We start from the raw sequence: 23,632 nt of genomic DNA on the forward strand, positions 1-23,632 counted from the left end.
ATTTTGTGCAGGCTGATCGCTTCTATAGCATGCAGATTAAGCAGCATCTGCATGCTACAGAAGCTGTCAGCGCTGCACTGTGCGCACTGACAGGAGATACTTCCTGACATGCACTGCTCATGATGACATGGGGTTACCATGGGAGCTATCGGGATCCCGCGTCATGACATGGGGTCTCTGATACAAAGGCAGAGGGGCTGTCAGCCCCTGTAGTGGCTCCGGAAGATCGCATTGTTCTGGGGGTTAAAGTGCCGGGAGCGGTCAGTGACACGTTGATCGTGTGTGTGCGGTTGATCACTAATGATGTACTATTCTGCCCATGGGAAGTAAAGCCCAGGTCACATGGAATAGTATGTCTAATGTCAGAGAGGTGTTAACATCAGCCAGCAGCTGTCTGCCTAGCCTTTGCTGGTTCGATTTTTTAGGGGGACGCCCATGTCAATTTTTTTTCTGGGATTTCCCTGTAAACTAGCCAGTAAAGGCTAAGCAAACAGCTGTGAGCTGATATTAATAGCCTGGGAAACTTTATGGCTATTGTTGGTTATGAAAATTATGCGGGAGCTCAACAATTTTCCTTTTTTAATTTTTTGAAAAATATAGATACTGCGTTTCTCGCAGATTTCGTGTGTGTGTGTGTGTGTGTCTTTATTTAACTATTTATTTACCGTTTTATTAATGAGGGTATCTGGCTGACACCCGTTCGTTACTAAAGCTCGAGCTTGGTTTAGAATATATATATACATATATATATATATATATATATATATACACACACACACACACACTAGATTATGGCCCGATGCGATCGCATCGGGAGGATGCGATAGCATCACACCTCTTGCCATGTTGACCCTCAACACACACACTCCTCAACACACACTCCTCTCACCTTTCACCATCTCCACTCACTCTTTCACTCCACATACGACCCCTTCTCTCACTCCGTCTCTCATACTCACGCCGTCATCGCCGCTGCTCCACGATCCCCGACATCTTCTTCCGCCGGCGCCATCCTGGATCCAGACGTTGTCCACGCCGGCGACATGTTCTTGCGGCGACGCCATCTTGAGTATCGTGAAATCCCGCGATAGTCAAGATAGCGTCGCCGGAAGAACATGTCGCCGGCGTGGACGACGTCGGGATCCAAAATGGCGTCGGCGAAATCTCGCGAGTTTTCGCCGACGCCATTTTGGATCCCGACGTCGTCCTCGCCGGCGACATGTTCTTGCGGCGACGCCATCTTAACTATCGCGGGATTTCGCCGATCCAAAATGGCGTCGCCGCAAGAACATGTCGCCGGCGTGGACGGCATCGGGATCCAAAATGGCGTCGGCGTAATCTCGCGAGATTTCGCCGATGCCATCTTTTTGGATCCCGAGTCGTCCACGCCAGCGACATGTTCTTGCGGCGACGCCATCTTGAATCTCGCGGGATTTCACGAAATCCAAGATGGCGTCGCCGCAAGAACATGTCGGCGGCCTGGAGAACGTCTGGATCCAGGATCGCGGCGGCGGAGGAAGATGTCGGGGCAGCGACGATGACGGTGTGAGTATGAGAAACGGAGTGAGAGAAAGGAACGTATGTGGAGTGAAAGAGTGAGTGGACGTGAGTGGAGGTGAAAGGTGAGAGGAGTGTGTGTTGAGGCGGTGTGGTGTGTTGAGGGTTAACATGTGCGTGTGTGTGTGGTGACGTCACCGGTTACAACTGGACGGAAGTTGTTACAACCGGAAGCTGGTTAGGGCATTTATTATTATAGATATATATATATTCAGTTATATTTGTTTTGCATGTGTGAACATTTAAACATTATAAATTTGATACATTTGAACATGGTATGCAATGATATAATGGTCTGCAATGGAGAATGAAAAAGAAGGGGTTCAACAAGGAAATGACATCACAATTTTTTTTTTTTTTTACACAATATATCTGTCAAGAACACCGCACTTGCTCACTGAGCCAGTGCGCGTGTCCTGAGTACAAAAACAGTGCTCAAAGATACCTGTGGAGCAAGGCAGCAGCGGTGACGATGTGTGCTTCAGACTATCAGGAACTGAAGCACGTGACTGCTGGGGGCATGGCCTAAGCTCCACAGAGCTAGGAGCTGCAGGGAAACTCCTAGAAAGGTAACTACGGGACAAGTTACCAAGGGGCATAGACAGGGACGGAAACCAGATCAAGCCGGGGTCAAAGCACGAGATAGCAGGACAGTACCAAAGGGTTAAACAGAGCGGATAGTCAGGACGTAGCAATAGATCAGAAAACCAGAACGGGCAATAGACGGTACAAAAGGGGCAAACGGTAACGGAGTAACAACAGCCAAGCCAGGAGGTCAGAACCGGAGAAGACAATAGTACCAAAACGTGAGACAGAGAACAGAGTGAGGGGACAGACCGGGTCATACACGGGAATCAAACAAGCAATGCAGTTTACCAGCACACCAGGGGGGTCAGTCACACAGCCAGAATAACAGTATAGCTGACAGGGAATCCTAGTCTGGAGTGAGTGTAAATACCCCTCCCAGATCCAAAGAGAGGCCGGCAAAATTAACCCTGAGAAACCAGGACATTAACCATGTCCTAACTATGACAATATCTTTATTTAGCTCTATGGATTTACAAAAAGATGAAAATCCGCAGGAAACACCGCAACAAAAACGCGTTAAAAAAAAGCGTGGATTTTCCACTGCGTTTTCTGCCAAGAGATGCAGAAACCGTGCAGAAATTTCTGCAAGCAAATCCACAATATGTTCACATAGCCTAAGGTGGCTCTAACAACTGAATTCCCTTTAGTACAGACCAGGGGTCCTCAACCTGTAGATTGGGAGCCACATGTGGCTCACGGGCTCATGAATTGTGGCTCGCGGCTGTCTGCCAGCTTGGCGCATTAGCTCAAGATGTAGCAAACAGGTATGAAGAGCGCATCTGAAAATGGTGAATTTTGTGAGCAGCCCTGCACAGAAGAGCAGATCTGGATGCACATATACTGGTCTTAGGGGTTTTGAGATCATTTAAGTATGGTACGCTGGAGACACGATGATACCACCTGTCAGAGGAGGTGCTTGAAGCTTGATGTGACAGTGTGTTGGGAGTGATTGATGAGAGAGAACTGAATGGGGATATTGCGGGAACCCCTGGATCTTGATATACTGCTTTGGGGCGATTTCTGTGGAAAATGTTTGGTTACCAATATGCATGTAATGGGGGCTGTGGTTTCCACTAATGTGAGTGGCCGGGAGCTGAATGTGGCTCGCGACCCTCTCTCAAGGCTAGATGTGGCTTGCGACCCTCTCTCAGAGCTGAATGTGGCTCGCGACCCTCTCTCAGAGCTGACTGTGGCTCTCAAGGTCAGAAAGGTTGGGGACCTCTGGTATAGACCATTGTGGTATAAAACTGGGGGTGGGGCCTTCTGCAAACCCATATATATCACTTAACCATTATTGGGCGCCATGTAATACTACACACCCCTGCAAATATATGGCTGCATACAGCTTAGCGAGAAGGACGGATCTCTCAGTATTAGACTATACCTTAGACATGATGTGACAGCTTCATTCTAAGATCAAATTTTAAGGTTGGAACAAACTTTAGGACTATGTGCGCACATGGCGGATTTGACTGCAGAAATTTCAGCAAGGTTTCTGCATCTCTTTTTTGGTGCGTTTCTACATGCGTTCTTTTCCTGTGCATTCAATGGGTCAATAACACAGGCAAAAACGCAAAAAGAATTGACACGCTGCAGAAAAAAAGCGCACTGCAAATACATGCGGAAATTTACTGATCATGTGCACAACACTTCAGGTATGTCATTGAAAAAGCTTGCATAAGTATTCCTTTGCGTTTTTGGATCATTTACGAGCGCAAAAAAACGCAGCAAAAGCGCATCAAATACGAAACATGCACACACACAGCCTAAAGCATAAAAATGATAAAAAAAACAACTTTTGGAAAAATAATAAATGATTTAAATCAATGGGAATCCTGGTGTTGAAACACAAACAGATCACTAAGATGTGAAAGCGAAGGCCTTCAGCTGAAGGCAGAGCTTCCCTTTCAAGCTACATTCCATACATCAGGAAGCAGCAGTGTTTTGAACATAGTATATAGAACATAGTATATTTTTGCTGGGCCCAACGCTCTGCATTCTAGTCACGCAGGTAAATCTGCATGTGTTCACTGAACAATGAATATTTACAGCAGCCATGTCATGTCGGCGGTCACGGCAGCACCCGCTCCCGCCCCTCCTCCAGCGGCAACCGCCGCCACCTCCTCCTACCGGCGTCCTCGCCACGGCGCGCTCCCACGCTCTGCCTCCCCCCTCCTGTGACGGCACCGCGCTCCTTCCTTAGGGCGCGCGCGCGCACTAGCGTCCCCTCTTCTGCCTACGGGGGGTGGCACGTACCGCCCGCTTCCGGACCCTAGGGTATTTCTGGCGCGCTCTCTATTGAGAGGACGCCTGAGAGTTGCTGTGTGCTCGCCACGCTGCGCTTTGGCCCCTTTCCGGTTTCTATAGTGCCGCCTGTGTCCTGTCTGTCTTCCCCGTGGCTACCAGCCCCCGGCTCTGCTTCCTTGTTCCCAGTGTTCTCTCACCCTGCATGACCGCCCTGTTCTCCCTCCTGGTACCTCCTTGTGTGCATCCTCCCGGTCCACTCCCCTCTAGTACCTGCTCCCTGTCGGTCTACCCATCCTGTAATCCTGTTAAGGTCCTCTACCTCTCAGTCCAGTACTCCTGCCTACGGGCGCCTCTTGTCCTTGAGCCGCCCCTCCTGGTACCGGCTGTCGCGGTTCTGTCCTCGGTAGTCTTGCCCCAAACGATCCCTGTATAGGGGTCGGTCTTCACCTGGAGCGCTCGACCCCCGGGGCTCCAGATCCGCGACCCAGAGGGTCCACTCTCGGACGTCCGTTTTCGAAAAACGTCACAGTACTCTCAGGCCATGGACCCCGCCGGTGCCACAGCTGCCACGCAGAAGGAACTGTTGTTCCTGCGTGAAAATCAGGCCCGAATCATGTCTTTCATGAAGTCCATGGACACCCGTTTGTCCGCTATGCAGACCTCTGACCCCGGGCATGCTCCCCTCCTAGCCAGCCTGCAGCAGGAGCTCGCGCAGCAGCGCGATGCCCAGTCCCACGTTTTGGGGTATATGGCGTCCATCGATGACCGACTGCTTGCCTTGCAGTCCGCTGCGGTCGTCTCTAACCCTCCCAGGGACGCCGTCTCCTCCCCGCCCCCCCGCCTGGGTAAGCCTCCCAGATATGGTGGAGATCCTAAACTTTGTCGGGACTTTTTAAACCAGTGCAGACTGCACTTCGAGCTGTTGCCCCAACAATATCCCACGGATCGCGCCAAGGTGGCGTTCATAGTATCCCACCTCGAGGGAGAAGCCCTGTCCTGGGTGAACCCTCTATGGGAGAGGGATGATCCCGTCGTAGCGAGTATCCAGAACTTCCTGGAAACATTTCGTAAGGTGTTTGACGAACCCGGCCGCTTGGCTTCTACCACAGAAGCTCTCTTTAATCTCCGCCAAGGATCGCTTACTGTGGGGCAGTACGCCATCCGTTTTCGGACGTTGTCGTCAGAACTCGGATGGAATAATGAGGCACTTGTGGGTGCCTTCTGGAGAGGCCTTTCCAGCAAGATTAAAGACGAGCTAGCCGGTCGGGATACCCCCACCACTCTGGAGGACCTTATAGCCCTGGCTACGCGCATAGACCTCCGATTTTTGGAGCGCTCGCGGGAATCGGTTAGAGAACGCAGACCCTTCAGGCTATATCAAGCGCCCATTCCACGCTCTGCAGCTCCCTCTACTAGCAGCGTCCCCGAGCCCATGCAGGTAGATCGGGTCAGGTTGACCGAGCAGCGTCGCAGAGAGAGGATGACAAACGGGCTCTGCCTGTACTGTGGTGGGGCTAATCACTTCATCCGCACTTGTCCTGAGAGGCCGGGAAACGCCTCCACCTAGGTCAGGTAAGAGAGGTCTCCCTAGGTGATCATAATTCCTCTCTGCCTCTTACCCTTTCAGCTTTAATTGTTTCAGGACGGGAGCGCAGATCTGTAGAGGCGTATGTGGATTCGGGTGCGGCTGGCAATTTCATCCGGCAGCAAGAGGTGGACCAACTTCAGATTCCGGTGGTTATCCTAAAAGACCCACGGGCTATCACCTCCGTCGATGGAATACCCCTTCCCGTGCCCGTTACCAGGATCACGACCGAAGTGGACTTACAAATTGGCGCGCTTCATTTTGAAAAGATAGCCTTCTACGTGCTGCCTAAATTGTCTCACGCTGTCCTCCTCGGATTACCCTGGCTTCGGCTGCACGAGCCAGTTGTCGACTGGCGCTCAGGGGAGATCCTCCGCTGGGGTCAGTCCTGCAACACTCGTTGTTTGCAATCTGTCCTCCATCCTCGTCTCCTGCCAACGCCGGCCAATCTCACAGGTCTCCCCGCACCGTACTACGTGTACGCCGACGTTTTCAGTAGAAAAGAAGCGGAGTCTCTGCCTCCGCATCGGGCCTATGACTGCCCTATCAACTTGCTTCCCAGAGCCACTCCGCCCAGGGGGAGGACGTATCCCTTATCTCCAGCAGAGACCACGGCCATGACTGAATACATCCGGGAGAACTTGGCGAAGGGGTTCATCCGAAAGTCCTCGTCCCCAGCAGGTGCAGGCTTCTTCTTTGTTCGGAAGAAAGACGGATCTCTTAGACCTTGTATCGACTACCGGGGCCTGAACAATATTACAGTTAAGAATTGATACCCACTTCCACTTATCCCAGAACTCTTCGACCGGCTGAGAGGGGCTCGAATCTTCACGAAGCTGGACCTGCGGGGAGCCTACAATTTGATCCGGATTCACGCAGGCGACGAATGGAAGACGGCCTTCAAAACCCGTGATGGTCATTATGAGTATTTAGTCATGCCGTTTGGTCTCTGCAATGCTCCAGCTGTCTTCCAGGAGTTCGTTAACGAGGTGTTTCGGGACCTTCTGTACTCTTGCGTAATAGTGTATTTAGACGATATCCTCATCTTTTCGCCTGACCTTTCCTCCCATCGGAGAAGCGTACGCATGGTCCTGCACCGTCTCCGGGAGAATCACCTCTATGCCAAGATTGAGAAGTGTCTTTTCGAGCAGACCTAGTTACCCTTCTTGGGTCATGTCATCACAGATTCCGGTCTGAAGATGGATCCCGAGAAATTCTCGGCGGTACTCAAGTGGCCCCGTCCTGTCGGAATCAAAGCCATCCAGCGTTTCCTCGGATTCACGAATTATTACCGACAGTTCGTGCCGCATTTTTCCTCGTTGACCAAACCTATCTCGGCCTTGACCCGCAAAGGAACTAAGCCTGATCACTGGTCCTCCGAGGCGGAAGATGCCTTTCTGGCGCTGAAACGCTCCTTTGCAGCAGCACCGGTCCTACATCGGCCGGTGGCCAGTAGGCCTTTTGTTCTTGAAGTGGACGCCTCTTCCACCGGAGCTGGGGCGGTCCTCTCCCAGCGAGTTCCCCCTGGACGACTGGTTCCCTGCGGGTTCTTTTCCAAGTCCTTTTCGCCAGCAGAGTGCAACTACTCCATCGGAGATCGGGAGTTGCTGGCCATCAAGATGGCTCTGGAAGAGTGGCGGTACCTGCTCGAGGGGGCTGTGCACCCCTTTACCATCTTCACGGACCACAAGAATTTGGCCTATCTGCAGTCCGCCCAAAGGCTCAATTCCAGACAAGCCAGATGGGCCTTGTATTTTTCTCGATTCGACTTCCAGCTTCACTTCCGGCCCGGTAATAAGAACACCAAAGCAGATGCACTTTCCAGATCTCTACAGTCGCCAGAAGAGGACGAGAACCCCTCGTATATTATCGAGCCTGCCAAAGTGATCACCGTGGCCCCGGTGAACTTTTCTACTCCTCCACCAGGCAAGACCTTCGTGCCTCAGAATAAACGTCTGGAGGTGTTGCGCTGGGGGCACTCCTCCAAGGTTGCGGGGCACGTGGGGTCCAAGAAGACTATCGCTTCTCTCACGTTATTACTGGTGGGCCACCCTTCGCCAAGACGTGGCAGATTTTGTTGCCTCTTGCTCAACCTGTGCGCAGAACAAGGTTCCAAGAACTTTGCCCTCCGGTCTTCTCCATCCGTTGCCGGTGGCCCCTTGGCAGCAAATTGCCATGGACTTTATAACCGACTTGCCCTGCTCAGCTGGTTGCACCACCATCTTAGTCGTAGCTGACCGCTTCTCTAAGTTGGCTCATTTTATCCCCCTGGCCGGGCTGCCCTCCGCTCCGAAGTTGGCCGAGATCTTCATCCATCAGATCTTCAGGTTGCATGGTCTTCCCCTACGGATTGTGTCTGATCGAGGGGTCCAATTTACTTCTCGCTTCTGGAGGGCTCTATGTCAGCTTATGGGTACGTCCCTCGACTTCTCCTCCGCCTATCACCCGCAGACCAATGGGCAGGTGGAACGGGTTAATCAGGACCTAACAACTTACCTGCGCCACTTCTCCAATGCCCACCAGGATAATTGGGTCTCTCTTCTACCCTGGGCTGAATTCGCCCATAATAACCACCCCAGTGAGTCGACCACCAAAACTCCGTTCTTTGTGGTTTCTGGTCGCAATCCTGGTGTTCCACTACCCTTTGTCGCCTCTTCAGGAGTTCCCGCAGCTGATGCCCTCGCCACAGAATTTTCGAATATTTGGAAGGAGACCAGAGAGGCTCTTGTGAAGACCAGTGCCCGAATCAAAAGACATGCAGACAAGAGACGGAGGGACCTTCCCCCGTACCACCCTGGTGATAAGGTCTGGCTCTCAACCAAGCACATCCGCTTGAAAGTTCCTTTCTATAAGCTGTGTCCTCGTTACATCGGTCCCTTCGAGGTACTAAAACGCATCAATGAAGTGTCTTACAGACTGAGGTTGCCGGCTTCACTCCGGGTCCCTAACGCCTTTCACGTCTCGCTCTTGAAACCTGTAGTTCTGAATCGGTTCCAACCGGTCTTCGTTGCCCCTCCTTTACCTATTGGGTCGGATGACATCTTTGAAGTAAAGGATATTTTAGCCATGAAGAGAGTCAGGGGGAGGACTTTCTTTCTCATTGAGTGGAAGGGATTTGGTCCTGAGGAAAGGTCTTGGGAGCCTCAAAAGAATATCAACGCTCCTCTAATACTAAAAAAGTTTCTGGCCAATCTCAGAAAGGGGGGGATGTAAAGAGGGGGGTACTGTCATGTCGGCGGTCACGGCTGCACCCGCTCCCGCCCCTCCTCCAGCGGCAACCGCCGCCACCTCCTCCTACCGGCGTCCTCGCCGCGGCGCGCTCCCACGCTCTGCCTCCTCTCCTGTGACGGCACCACGCTCCTTCCTTAGGGCGCGCGCGCACCAGCGTCCCCTCTTCTGCCTACGGGGGGTGGCGCCGGGGGCGGCACGTACCGCCCACTTCCGGACCCTAGGGTATTTCTGGCGCGCTCTCTATTGAGAGGACGCCTGGGAGTTGCTGTGTGCTCGCCATGCTGCGCTTTGGCCCCTTTCCAGTTTCTATAGTGCCGCCTGTGTCCTGTGTCTTCCCCGTGGCTACCAGCCCCCGGCTCTGCTTCCTTGTTCCCAGTGTTCTCTCACCCTGCATGACCGCCCTGTTCTCCCTCCTGGTACCTCCTTGTGTGCATCCTCCCGGTCCTCTCCCCTCTAGTACCTGCTCCCTGTCGGTCTACCCATCCTGTAATCCTGTTAAGGTCCTCTACCTCTCAGTCCAGTACTCCTGCCTACGGGCGCCTCTTGTCCTTGAGCCGCCCCTCCTGGTACCGGCTGTCGCGGTTCTGTCCTCGGTAGTCTTGCCCCAAACGATCCCTGTATAGGGTTCGGTCTTCACCTGGAGCGCTCGACCCCCGGGGCTCCAGATCCGCGACCCAGAGGGTCCACTCTCGGACGTCCGTTTTCGAAAAACGTCACAAGCCAATACATATCAGTTGTAGAAATTTCTGTTTCGGAGACTATAGTCTCTGCAACAGAAGTTGACATGCTGCGACTTGCAGACTAGCAGCGTGCCGAAACGCGCGTTGGGGAGGATGCCATCCAAGAGAGTGAGATCCATATCACTTTTGTAAGCATTACCTTCTTTTCCACTTTTAGATTAATATTTACATATTTATATTTTGGTCTCTTCTCTATCTTTGATAGCACTTTTACTTTTTCTATATGCCTGCATATTATTTCTAACTTTATACTGGAGCTGTTTCGCTCCCACCTAAGTACTTTATTTATAAGGTATCTATCCCATACAACTCCCAGTATGCACTTTACGAAACTGGTATTACAATGAGACTGGCACTTGGTTATTGTCCGGATTTCATTATTTATGGCCAATTTTCTTATCTGGATGTGCGACCTTGTTTTCAATGAATTGTTTGTACACAATGATTTGTTGTTCCTATTGTTACCTGTACATTAATGCAATTAATAAATATAATTAATTTTTCATAATCCTATGATTGGACTTTTGATCAGCTTTCTTTCTCTTTTGTTCTGCATTGTTCAATGCAGCATTTTGAGTCCAGAACGCTGCTATTCAGGATCATGGGCACACATCCCAAGTGATCCATGGAGACTAGGCACACATTTGCTTGTGACTCTTATTTTATTTAGCCGTTGCCTTTATTTCTTTATCATCCCTCCTACTCTTTCGAGTGGGAGGAAAGTGACAGCACTGCTTCACTGAGGACCAATTTGTATGATATGGTGGATAAATGACATCTGTGGCGCGTTGGCAGTTGTTTACAGTGATGTGGCATGTACACATGTGTGCAGATATCAGACAGACAGAGCGACGCCTGTACGTATGTACATGGAGATGGTGTGTGCAGATAGACAAATCAGTAATGTGGAGATATCTGCATTATTCTTTGCCACAAATAAAAAAGCCGGGAAGGAACAGACGATAATCTGGATCTGGACAAACTGAAAACATCTGTACAAATTGTTAAAGCCAAACAGCTTCCTGCAGCTTGCGATTCCCTTTTCCCTCCCTCCGTAAAATCTCCATTAGTTTTAACCCTATTTTGACTACTGTAAACCAAGGCCATGCTTCATCAAACCAGATGTTTAAGAGTCACGGTGTCAGGATCTGGTTTACTTGGGATCGGGACCACAGAGCTCTGTTTTAAGGGTAAAATTTGCACAGTGCAAAGGTTAGCATTTCGGGACATTGGTGCCAATGGGTCCATTTGGCATAAACCTAAATGCCTGCTCTAGTAGTGAGGTGCAGAAGATCCTGGAGTAAATTTTAAATTAATTTTCTCATCTGCTTAGAAAAATAAAGTGATTGTGAAATGATTGCTACAAGATACCATCAAATATTTTAGTGGAGCTGTTGAAAACGGTGTCTGAAAGCTATTTTTCCATAAAGGCAAGTCAGCAAGAGGCAATAAAAGCACCCAAGACTATTGCACAGTCCGACATAAAACCCAAAAGGAGCATCAGGGGCCAAATCAGATCCCCACAGATAACCACAGCAGCAGAATTGCACCTCCTACTGTATACTTAACTGATGACTTGTACTGAGTGTTACTGTATTCCAATAGTAAGAGTATTACCATATTTACCTAACACTTACAATATATTACTGCTCGCTCCCTTTCCGCTGTTCATAGGGCCCAGAACAAAACCGATCAGCGTTCTGATTATTATTATTTATTTATATAGCGCCATTAATTCCATGGTGCTGTACATGAGAAGAAGGGTTACATACAAAGTTATAGATATCGTTAACGGTAAACAAATTTACAATGACAGACTGGTACAGTGGGGAGAGGACCCTGTCCTTGCGGACTTACATTCTATGGGTTACATGCAGAAAACAGTACATTGATAAACATATGTAGCCCTTAGGGTAAGTTCACATGTGGCTTTTTTTAATGCAGTTTTTATGCAAATTTTCAGCTGCGTTTTACAGTACCAGCTAGGTCTATGATATTTCAGAAATCTTATGAAGACAGTTTGGTTTTTTTTGTCAGTTACTTTTTTCAGGTTTTTTACCCATTGGCTTGAATGGGTGATGAAAAAAAGCTGGAAATCCACAGGCATCAGGTTTTGCTGCTTTTTTTTGTCCCAAAACCCAAATCTGTTGAATAGGATGTTTTTTTTCGCACTAAACTTTATCAGCATGCACAAGAGACAATTCAAGTGTGTCAAAAACACAGCAAAAACGGAAGGAAAACAAGGCTAAAAAACGCCTAGTGTTAACCTAGCCTTGCAGTCATAACCATGGAAATAGAAGTAGGAGAAAAAAATAGAAAAGAAAAACAACAAAAAAGTGAATTTTTCTTTACTGTAAAACAAGCAGTAAGGTCTGGGAAATGGAGACAACTTCGTTGTTTTCAGCTTTAAAGCCCATTACTCACTTCATGACAGAGGTTTGAAGGTCAATTCCACAGCATATGAGCAAGTGTGGTTCTAGACAGACACTTCCCCTCACTTAACACATTCACCCCAGCCCCACAAGGAGGATCCTGCTGCAGAAGAGCTTAGCAAAGCTGCCATGACTGCAAGGTTTTCCTAGCAGCAGGTCAAACAGTGCACAACCTTATAACAGGAACTCCATATTGCATCATCACAACGTATATCACCGGCTAATAACATCTATGTGATATACAGCTCCCATTAACACACCTCATACACGTAGGTGACAAAAATAGTAACAATTAAATTGCCCCTTATAATTATACTCCAGAGCTGTGCTCAGTATTCTGTTGTGCAGTCACTTATTACTTATCCTGTTCTAATCCAAAGTTATAGTACAAGAGGTAGCTCAAGATCAGTACAAGCTCAGCAATGTTATGTATGTATACAGTGATTCCACAAGGAGAATAGTGAGTGCAGCTCTGGAGTATAATACAGGATGTAACTCAGGATCAGTACAGGATAAGTAATGTAATGTATGTACACAGTGGCTGCACCAGCAGAATAGTGAGTGCAGCTCTGGGGTATAATACAGGATGTAACTCAGGATCAGTACAGGATCAGTAATGTAATGTATGTACACAGTGACTGCACCAGCAGAATAGTGAGTGCAGCTCTGGGGTATAATACAGGATGTAACCCAGGATCAGTGCAGGATAAGTAATGTAATGTATGTACACAGTGACTGCACCAGCAGAATAGTGAGTGCAGCTCTGGGGTATAATACAGGATGTAACCCAGGATCAGCACAGGATATATAATGTAATGTATGTACACAGTGACTGCACCAGAAGAATAGTGAGTACAGCTCTGGGGTATAATACAGGATGTAACTCAGGATCAGTACAGGATCAGTAATATAATGTATGTACATAGTGAGTGCACCAGCAGAATAGTGAGTGCAGCTCTGGAGTATAATACAGGATGTAACTTAGGATCAGTACAGGATCTGTAATGTAATGTATGTACACAGTGACTGCACCAGCAGAATAGTGAGTGCAGCTCTGGAGTATAATACAGGATATAACTCAGGATCAGTACAGGATAAGTAATGTATGTACAGAGTGACTGCACCAGCAGAATAGTGAGTGCAGCTCTGGGTTATAATACAGGATGTATCTCAGGATCAGTACGGGATCAGTAATGTAATGTATGTACCAAGTGATTGCACCAGCAGAAAAGTGAGTGCAGCTCTGGAGTATAATACAGGATGTACCTCAGGGTCAGTAATATAAAGTACGTACACAGTGACTGCACCAGCAGAATAGTGAGTGCAGGAGGGGTTACTTTTTTGCATCTTGTCAGTCTTACCAATACCACTTCATTGAAACGTTTCCAGGCCTTAAATAACTGATTACAGAATAACAGTATTGCGTCCAATCCGCAGTGTTTCCAGAACGTGAAAACATACCCTCAATCAAATTAATTAGTAATTTGCCTTTATTTGACATGAACAGAAAACCACAAGGTCTACTTAAAAAAAAAAAAAAAAATACTGCCACTGATTCTGGCTAAAAAGAAGCCATAGGTTTACTAGAGACATGAACAGGAAGGGTTTAATCTGTGGTCAGCACCTTCGACTCTGCACCTGTACTCTGGATATTTCTGCTGTTCCCCTTACAGGACCCTCCCTACTTCTTCCAGAATGATTTCACCCCCAAACTATTTATATGCACATGTAGCTATTTCACATGACCTTTACATGGCCAGTGCAATCTTATGTTATTGAGAAATCAATGTTTGAAATCGACATGTAAATTATTCTGAATGGCTATTTATTTATTATGCTTTGCTTATATAGCGTTATTATATTCCATAGCGCTTTACAGACATCATCATCATTGTCCCCTCTGGGGCTGGGGCTCACAATCTAAATTCCCTAGTATTAGGAGTGTGGGAGGAAACAGGAGAACTTGGAGGAAACCCAGGCAAACACGGGGAGAAAATACAAACTCCTTGCAGATGTTGTCCTTGGTGAAATTTGAAGCCAGGACCCCAGCACTGCAAGGCCGCAGTGCTAACCACTGAGCAACGATGATGCCCTGCCCTTATGGTAGATCTGAAGCTTCTGTCTCTCCAGCTCTATTCCCTGCTCAGCGCATCCCTCCTATTTGACTACAGTTTCCTTTGTCTGAAGTCACACAGCATAGAGGCTGTCAGCCAAGCAGGAGGAGACAGCCTGGGCAGGGGACTCGATCAGCAGTGTTAGGCTATGTGCCCATGTAGCGTTTTTCAAGCGTTTTTTTCCTGCGCAAAAACGCATGCCCTTGCCAGGCAAAACGCATGCGCTTTTTGACACGCGTTTTTGACATAATTGTCAAGCGTTTTGACATGCGTTTTTGCAATTACAGTGTATGTATGCGGAATCGCAAACGATTCCGCATAATTAATGAACATGCTGTGCTTTTTCCGCTAAGCGTTTCCGCAGCGGAAAAAAACGCACCATTAGCACAACATATGCGTTTTCCATTCTATTACATTAGATACTTTTCTTAAGCGCTTCCACAGCAGAAACGCTTAAAAAACGCAATGTGGGCACACAGTCTTAGAGGCTTTAGAATAGATCAAAGCCCTCCAGTCTCATCTGCATATCAATTTCAATCACTGATCTCTGAGTAACAGTGCATAGGACTGGTCATGTAAAGGGATTGCTGAACTTGTCTTTGAAAGATGTACATGTGATTGTAAATGGTATGGGGTGTTACATCCTGCTGATGGATAGTTTAACCCCTTCAAGTCCAGTGACAGACATAGTCCGTCATCAGACGCCTCCCCCTGTTTGGTGCGGGCTCCGGCAATGAGCTTGCACCTTTTCCGGAACGTGACAGCTGATCTGTACAGCTGACATGTGCCCGGAACGGCCGCGGGTGGAATCGCGATTCACCTGCGGCTGTTAACATGTTAACTCTGACAGTGGCATTTAACATGCACGCACAGGAAGCGTGTCATTACCTCCTCCCATCGGCGCCCATGTCACATGACTGCGGGTCGCCGATGGGTTGGCATGACAACCCGGGGTCAGCAGAAGAACCCTGCGGTTGTAACTGCTGGTTTGCTATGAGCGCCGCCTGATGGTCGGCACTCATAGCAAGTGAGCACATCTGTTACATAGAACAGGGATGCAGCCATGCTCAATGTAGCAGAGGCGATCGGACAACTGCAGCTTTAAGTCAACCATGGAGACTATTGAAGTAAAAAAGAAAAAAAAAGTTTTTAAAAATATTAAAAAAAATATAAGTTCAAATCACCCCCCTTTCGCCCCATTCAAAATAAAACAATAGCAAAAAAATCAAATATACCCATATTTGGCATCGCCTCGTTCAGAACTGCCCGATGCAACAATCTATAAAGAGAAATAATCCAATTGGTAATTTGCTTAGCGAGAAAAAAAATTGAAATGCCAGAATTAAGTTTATTTGGTCGCTGCAACATTGCAAGAAAATGCAATTACGGGCGATCAAAAGACAATTAAATTAAAACATCAGATCGGCAGGCAAAAAATAAGCCCTCACCCAGCCCCGCATCCCAAAAAATGGAGACACTACAGGTCTAAGAAAATTGCACCTTTTTTTATTTTTTACAAACTTTAAAAAGAAAAATTTAACCACTTACATAAAAAAGAACCTAGACATGTTTGGTGTCTATGAACTCGTAATGACCTGGAGAATCATAATCGCTGGTCAGTTTTAGCATTTAGTGAAACTAGTAAAAAAAAAAGTAAAAACAATAAACAAGTGTGGGATTGCACTTTTTTTTTTTTTTGCAATTTAACCGCACTTGGAATTTTTCCCCTGTTTTCTAGTACATGATATGGCACAACCAATGGAGTCGTTCAAAAGTACAACTCGTCCCGCAAGAAACAAGCACTCACATGGCCATATTGACGGAAAAATAAAAAAGTTATGGCCCTGAGAAGGGTAGCAAAAAATGAAAATTCAAAACCAAAAATACCCCTGGCCGTTAAAAGGTTAAATAACAATTCTGTAAAAATGTTATTAAATCTTGAAACACATCAACATTTTAGACTTTATTTTATAGCAAAATTTAGCAACATAAAACAAAAGAAAAATAACACGAGGACAGGGCACTATGAGGGTATGTGCACACGTTGCGGATTCGTCTACGGATTTGGCCCTGCGGATCCGAAGCAGTTTTCCATGGGATGTACAGTACCATGTTATCCTATGGAAAACAAAAACCGCTGCACACATGCTGCGGAAAAATCCGCGTGGAAATGCAGTGGTTTATTTTCCACAGCATGTCAATTCTTTGTGCGGATTCCGCAGCGTTTTTACACCTACTCCATTCTAGGAATCCGCAAGTGTAAAAACGCAGGCCAAATCCCCACAAAATCCGCTAGAAATCCGCAGGCATTTTGACCTGCGGATTCTGCAGATTCCGCGCGGAAAAAACAGCAACATGTGCACATACCCTAAGGCTATGTGCACACAGAGTTTTTTGCCTCTGCGGATTTTGTAGCGAAAACCGCAGATAAACCTGCGGTTTTGCCCTGCGGTTTTCCACCTGACAATGGAAGAGGTGTGAAACTGCAGTGTTTCTGGACAAAAGAATTGACATGCTGCGGATTGTAAACCGCGGAAAAATCCGCAGCATGTGCACAGCGTTTTCCAGTTTACCATTGAAAACAATGGTACTGTACAACGCACCTAAATCTGCTGCGGACCCGCAGCTGCAGAAACGCTGCGGATCGGCAGCAGAATCCGCACCGTGTGCACATACCCTAAAAGTATGAGACCCTTTTGGAGTTAAAAGGCAAAGAAGAGCCCAGCACTTGAAACCAACCTGTTTTTGTTTGTTTTAATGTCTTGCAGGATAACTAGCTCTTGGAAAAGTTGGAGGATGTGTGAAATGGGTTTTATAAGGTTTTGATGAATGGAGATGGGGCCAACCTGAGCTAGGGACTGTCATCACCAGGATGCACATCAATTGCTAAATAAAGGAATGAGAAGTCCCAAGTATTTAAGGGGACCCTGTCAGCACAGAATGACTGTTCAAATCAAGTACAGACGCTTGGTGCATCATGGTGCAGCCAATCATTTATAAACATCTTCCCACCTGCTTGTTTTCCATCTATCTCCACCCCACTAATCTTTGATTAGTAACATAGTAACATAGTTAAGGTTGAAGGAAGACTTGAAGTCCATCTAGTTCAACCCATATCCTATCCTGACCTTCCCTAACATGTTGATCCAGAGGAAGGCAAAAAAAAAACCCATGTGGCAAACAGTAGGCTTCACATTGGGGGAAAAAAATTCCTTCCCGACTCGATACGGCAATCAAGACTAGCTACCTGGATCAACGCCATATCAAGGAAACTAGTGTATATAACCTGTAATATTATACTTTTCAAGAAAAGCATCCAGTCCCTTCTTAGATTTTAGTAGGGAATCACTCATTACAACATCATATGGCAGAGAGTTCCAAACAGGGCTGTGGAGTCGGAGTCGGAGCTCATTTTGGTGGAGTCGGTATAAAATGGACCGACTCCTAAAATACATAGTAAATTGGGTACAGTAGTTCAATGCAGAATGTGCTGAATATTTTTTCATAGGAATTTGGGAAAGTTATGAAATGTCCTATAAATGGCTGTTCTATTCCTGATCTAAGGCTACATTCACACACAGCGTTTTTGCGGATATGTTTTTCAGCTGCAAAAGCAGATCAGCTTTTTAAAAAACTGCATCACCTGAAAGGTTTTTGAGCTCATAGATAATGTTTTCAATAGCAAAAGCAGATTAGAAATCTGCTCTATCTATATATCCATATCTGTCTATCCATATCATATCGGTACCAAAAAGAATGAAAGCCGGGTAGCACACAGACTAAGACTCCTTTTTTTTTTAGCACCAGTCAGGTACACCTCATAGCTGCCCAAAAGGATGCCCAGGACAGGCATTGCTCGTCTTCAGTAACACATCAACATCAATTGATAGTTGGAATAAATAGACTGCATTAATCACCACATCTTCTTAAGGTGCAGGCTTTGTTTTCAAGTGTAGGGGTGTGCAGTATGAGGTTTGCAGCAGCTGAGGTGTCAGTGCTGAACTCTAGCACCAGTGAAGCTCCTCCTCTACAGACAAGGGTAGCAATAAGAGATAGTCTGCAAGAGGGGCATGCTGGAAATCTGATTGGAAAAGTGAGGAAATTGGCTGTTGCTGCCAGAACCCCTAAAATTGATTTCATCTTGAAGAGACGTGCTAGGAAAGGGGCAATTGTCGATCAAGTCACTCGGTGGGGCAGCACTTATTTAATGATTGAGCAATTGCTTGAACTAAAACCGTTTCTTACAGATATGGCGAACCCTCAGGTAACCCTAAATCAAGGTCAATGGACACAGGTGGCTGAATTGAAGGAATTGCTTAACCTCCCATTTACCATGACTAAAAAATTACAAGCTGAGGATTTAACTCCTGGCATTTTCATAAGGGAGTGGAAGAACTTGCTAATTTGCCTGTCCCAAAGAGGTGGTTTAATCGCAGATGGCATTTCTGCTTCAATGAAACGGAGAGAGACACAGCTATTGGAAAATAACATTTTTCTGGCAGCTGTTTATGTGGACCCAAGTCATCGTATACTGCTTAATGATCAACAGCTTACTAAAGGAAAAGAAGCTCTGACTGAGGGAGCAGTTAGGATGAGTGGCCTTCAGGAGGACTGCCAGGCGCAAGAGGACTTGGGTCCTGACAGTGCTACTGCTGCCATATCTTCATCCTCATCAGATGAGGAGTTTGACTTTGACAAGTATTTGGATGACATGGAGCAGGCAAAGCGCTGCCGCAAGGAAAAAGACTTCACTCCGTCTCCTATAGCAAGCAGATTAACCATATTTCAGCAAAATGTTTCACTTGCTCTCAAAGAAGTAGAAAAATTCAACCGTTCATCAAAACTGACTGTGCATGAGGCAATTCCCTTATACCCGGAAATTGTTAGAGATGTTGCCCATGTGGTTAAGGCTTTGCCTCCAACCCAAGTTAGTGTAGAGAGGTTGTTCTCTAGTTTTAAAATTATTAGGTCAGATTTGAGGTCATCTATGAAGGAGGATCTGATGGAGGCAATTCTATTTCTTAGAACTAATTCATAGACTGCACAAATGTTATTTAGTATGTTTTTGTTGAAAACTATTTTTTGCCACTTACATAGTTTATTACACAGTGTTATATATGTAATCAATATTACATAGTGTATTAGATTTACAATTTATTACAGTTTTTTGTGTTCTAAAGTTGTATTCCAATAAATATATATTATGCTCTATCTAAATATCTTGATTATTATATCATAAAAATGATTAAGTGTCTGATGTTCACATTGTACTACAATACATTTTTCACTTGAATATAAACAATATATGTGGGAGTCGGAGTCGTGGAGTCGGAGTCCGTGTAAGGGAAATTGAGGAGTCGGAGTCGCAGGTTTGCCTTACCGACTCCACAGCCCTGGTTCCAAAGTCTCACTGCTCTTACAGTAAAGAATCTGCATCTGTGATTATGATTAAACCCTCTTTCCTCCAGACGTAGAGGATGACCCCTTGTCCGAGTCTCAGGTCTATGAGTATAAAGATCATTAGAAAGGTCTTTGTACTGTCCCCGCATATATTTATATATTGTAATAAGACTTCGTTTTTCCAAACTAAATAACCCCAAGTGTAATAACCTGTCTTGGTATTGCAGACCCCCCCAGTTCCCTAATAACCTTGGTCGCTGTTCTCTGCACCCGCTCAAGTTCAGCTATGTCTTTCTTATACACCGGAGACCAGAACTGCACACAGTATTCTAAGTGTGGTCGCACTAGTGACTTGTATAGAGGTAAAATTATGTTCTCCTCATAAGCATCTATGCCTCTTTTAATGCATCCCATTTTTTTATTTGCCTTTGCAGCAGCTGCCTGACACTGGCCACTAAATGTGAGTTTGTCATCCACCCATACACCCAGGTCTTTTTCAGTGACAGTTTTGCCCAGTTATTTACAATTAAGCACATAATACATATTATTTGCTCTACCCAAGTTCATGACCTTACATTTATCCCCATTAAAGCTCATTTGCCATTTATCAGCCCAAGCTTCTAGTTTACATAAATCCTCCTGTAATATAAAATTGTCCTCCTCTGTTTTGATTACCCTGCAGAGTTTAGTGTCATCTGCAAATATTGAAATTCTACTCTCTATGCCCCCTACAAGGTCATTAATAAATATGTTAAAAAGAAGTGGGCCCAATACTGATCCCTGTGGTACCCCACTGCTAACCGTGACCCAGTCCGAGTGTGCTCCATTAATAACCACCCTTTGTTTCCTATCCCTGAGCAAGCTCTTAACCCACTTACAAATATTTTCCCCTATCCCCATTGTTCTTTAGCTCTGACTTCATATAGAGCTAGAGAAGAGTGGAGGATAGATGGAATATAAACAGGTGGGAAGGTGTATTTAAAGGATTGGCCCCGCCATGAATCACTGTGCGCCTGTACTTGGTTTCACCAGCCATTCTGTGCTGACAAAGTCACTTTAAGAGGAAGGCCTATCAACAACATTTGGAGAAGCCATTAGCCTAAAGGAAATACCATACACATCAAGGTCAAGCGAACATCAAAGGGTATGTTTCCACGGTCAGTATTAGCAGCGCTTTGGACGCAGCACATGTCCGCTCCGTTTAGTACTGAATGGAGGCTTCCGTCGGGCCACTCTGCCATAAAGGTCCAACTGGTGGAGGGCTGTAGTGATAAATGACTTTGTGGAACTTTCTCCCATCTCCCTACTGCATCTGTGGAGCTCAGCCACAGTGATCTTGGGGTTCTTCTTTACCTCTCTCACCAAGGCTCTTCTCCCACTATTGCTCAGTTTGGCTGGATGGCCAGGACTAGAAAGACTTCTGGTGGTCCCAAACTTCTTCCATTTAAGGATTATGGAGGCCACTGTGCTCTTAGGAACCTTGAGTACTGCAGAAATTCTTTAGTAACCTTGGCCAGATGTGTGCCTTGCCACAATTCTGTCTCTGATCTCCTTGGCCGGTTCTTTTGACCTCATGATTCTCATTTGGTCTGACATGCACTGTGAGCTGTGTGGTCTTATATAGACAGGTGTGTGCCTTTACAAATCAAGTCCTATCAGTTTAATTAAACACAGCTGGACTCCAATGAAGGAGTAAAACCATCTCAAGTAGGATCACAAGGAAATGGACAGCATGTGACTTAAATACGAGTGTCTGAGCAAACGGTCTGAATACTTATGACCATGTGATATTTCAGCTTTTCTTTTTTAATGAATTTGCAAAAATTTCTACATTTGTTTTTTTTTTTCAGTCAAGATGGGGAGCAGAGTGTACATTAACCCCTTTCTGCCACATGACGTACTATTTCGTCCATGTGACCTGGGACATAATTCCCATGGACGGAATAGTACGTCATATGTGATCAGCCGCGCACACGGGGGGAGCGCGGCTTATTGCGGTCGGGTTTCAGCTGATTAGTACAGCTGACACCCGGCACGGTTTGTCAGCTGTGGCAGCCCCTCTGCTTTTGGATCAGAGACCCCACGGCATGACACGAGGTCCCGGTCTCTGCCATGGAGACCCGATGTCGTCACGACGACATCCGGGTCTCAACAGCTAAGAGACTTCCTGTCATGCGCAGTGATGACTAGGAAGTCTCTCAGGTCAGTGTGCAACTTTATGCAGTGCTGACAGCCTCTATAGCATGCAGATCTGCATGTTATAGAAGCGATCAGCTTGCACAAAATGAGTGTCCCATATGGGACACAGTGTAAAAGTAAGAATTAAATAAAAAGGATTTTAAATAATTGTAATTTTAAAAAAATAGTAAATAAAAGAAATCTATTTATTCAATAAATAAATTAAAAAACTCTACACAATAAAAGTACACATATTTAGTATCGCCACGTCTGTAACGACCCGCCCTATAAAACTATCCAACTAGTTAACCCCTTTAGTGAACACCATAAGAAAACAAACAAAAAAAAACAAGGCAAAAATACAATGCTTTATCATCATATCGATGAACAATAAATGGAATAACACGCGATCAAAAAGACGGATATAAATAAACATGGTACCACTGAGAACTGCATCTTGTCTCTCAAAAAACAAGCCCCCATACAGTGTCATCAGTGAAAAAATAAAGTTATAGCTCTCAAAATAAAGCGATGCAAAAATAATTTTAATATCAAAGTTTTTATTGTATAAAAGTGCCAAAACATACAAAAAATTATATAAATGAGGTATCGCTGTAATCGTACTGACCCGAAGAATAAAACTGCTTTATCAATTTTACCACACGCGGAATGGTATAACCGACTCCCCAAAGAAATTCATGAATTGGTGGTTTTTGTTCATCCTGCCTCACAAAAATCGGAATCAAGCGATCAAAAAGGTCATGTGCTCGAAAATGGTACCAACAAAAAAAGTCAACTCGTCCCGCAAAAAACAAGACCTCACATGACTCTGTGGGCCAAAAAATGGAAAAATTATAGCTCTCAAAATGTGGTGATGCAAAAACTATTTTTTTCCAATAAAAAGCGTCTTTTAGTGCGCGACAGCTGCCAAACATAAAAACCCGCCATAAATAGTAAATCAAACCCCCCTTTATCACCCCTTTAGTTAGGGAAAAGTAATAAAATAAAAAAATGTATTTATTTCCATTTTCTCATTATGGTTAGGGCTAAAGTTAGGGTTAGGATTGGGGCTAAAGTTAGGGTCAGGCTTGGGATTAGGGTTAGGGGTGTGTTAGGGTTACGGTTGGAGTTAGAATTGGGGGGTTTCCACTGTTAGGCACATCAGGGACTCGCCAAACGCAACATTGCATCTGCTCTCAATTCCAGCCAATTTTGCATTGAAAAGTCAAAAGGCGCTCCTCCTCTTCCGAGCTCTGCCATGTGCCCAAACATTGGTTTACCCTCACATATGGGGTATCAGCATACTCGGGACATATTGCGCAACAGCGTTTAGGGTTCAATCTCTCCTGTTACCCTTGGGAAAATAAAATCTTGGGGGCGAAAAAATCATTTTTGTGAAAAAAATATGATTTTTTTATTTTTACGGTTCTACATTATAAACTTCTGTGAAGCACTTGGGGTTCAAAGTGCTCACCACACATCTATATAAGTTCCTTAGGGGGTCTACTTTCCAAAAAAGTGTCACATGTGAGGGGGGTTTCCACTGTTTAGGCACATTAG

At 45.9% G+C, this 23,632-nt stretch overlaps 1 protein-coding gene across 17 annotated transcripts in view; it reads right to left on the bottom strand.

The window, feature by feature from the left end:
- Positions 1-23,632, bottom strand: part of EXD3 (exonuclease 3'-5' domain containing 3) — a 503,600-nt gene that overhangs the window by 348,457 nt on the left and 131,511 nt on the right. Inside the window, exon 1 of one of the 17 annotated variants that reach the window (XM_073556071.1) lies at positions 15,730-15,748. The exons of the other annotated variants lie outside the window; for them this stretch is intronic. The gene's annotated coding sequence lies outside the window, so the exon portion shown is untranslated. Of the gene's footprint in view, positions 1-15,729; positions 15,749-23,632 lie in introns of those variants that run through there. 17 annotated transcript variants of the gene reach the window in all.

This window comes from Dendrobates tinctorius, unplaced genomic scaffold (genome assembly GCF_039654945.1).
Source record: "Dendrobates tinctorius isolate UK_male_01 unplaced genomic scaffold, ASM3965494v1 ptg000231l, whole genome shotgun sequence".
Taxonomy (NCBI): domain Eukaryota; kingdom Metazoa; phylum Chordata; class Amphibia; order Anura; family Dendrobatidae; genus Dendrobates; species Dendrobates tinctorius.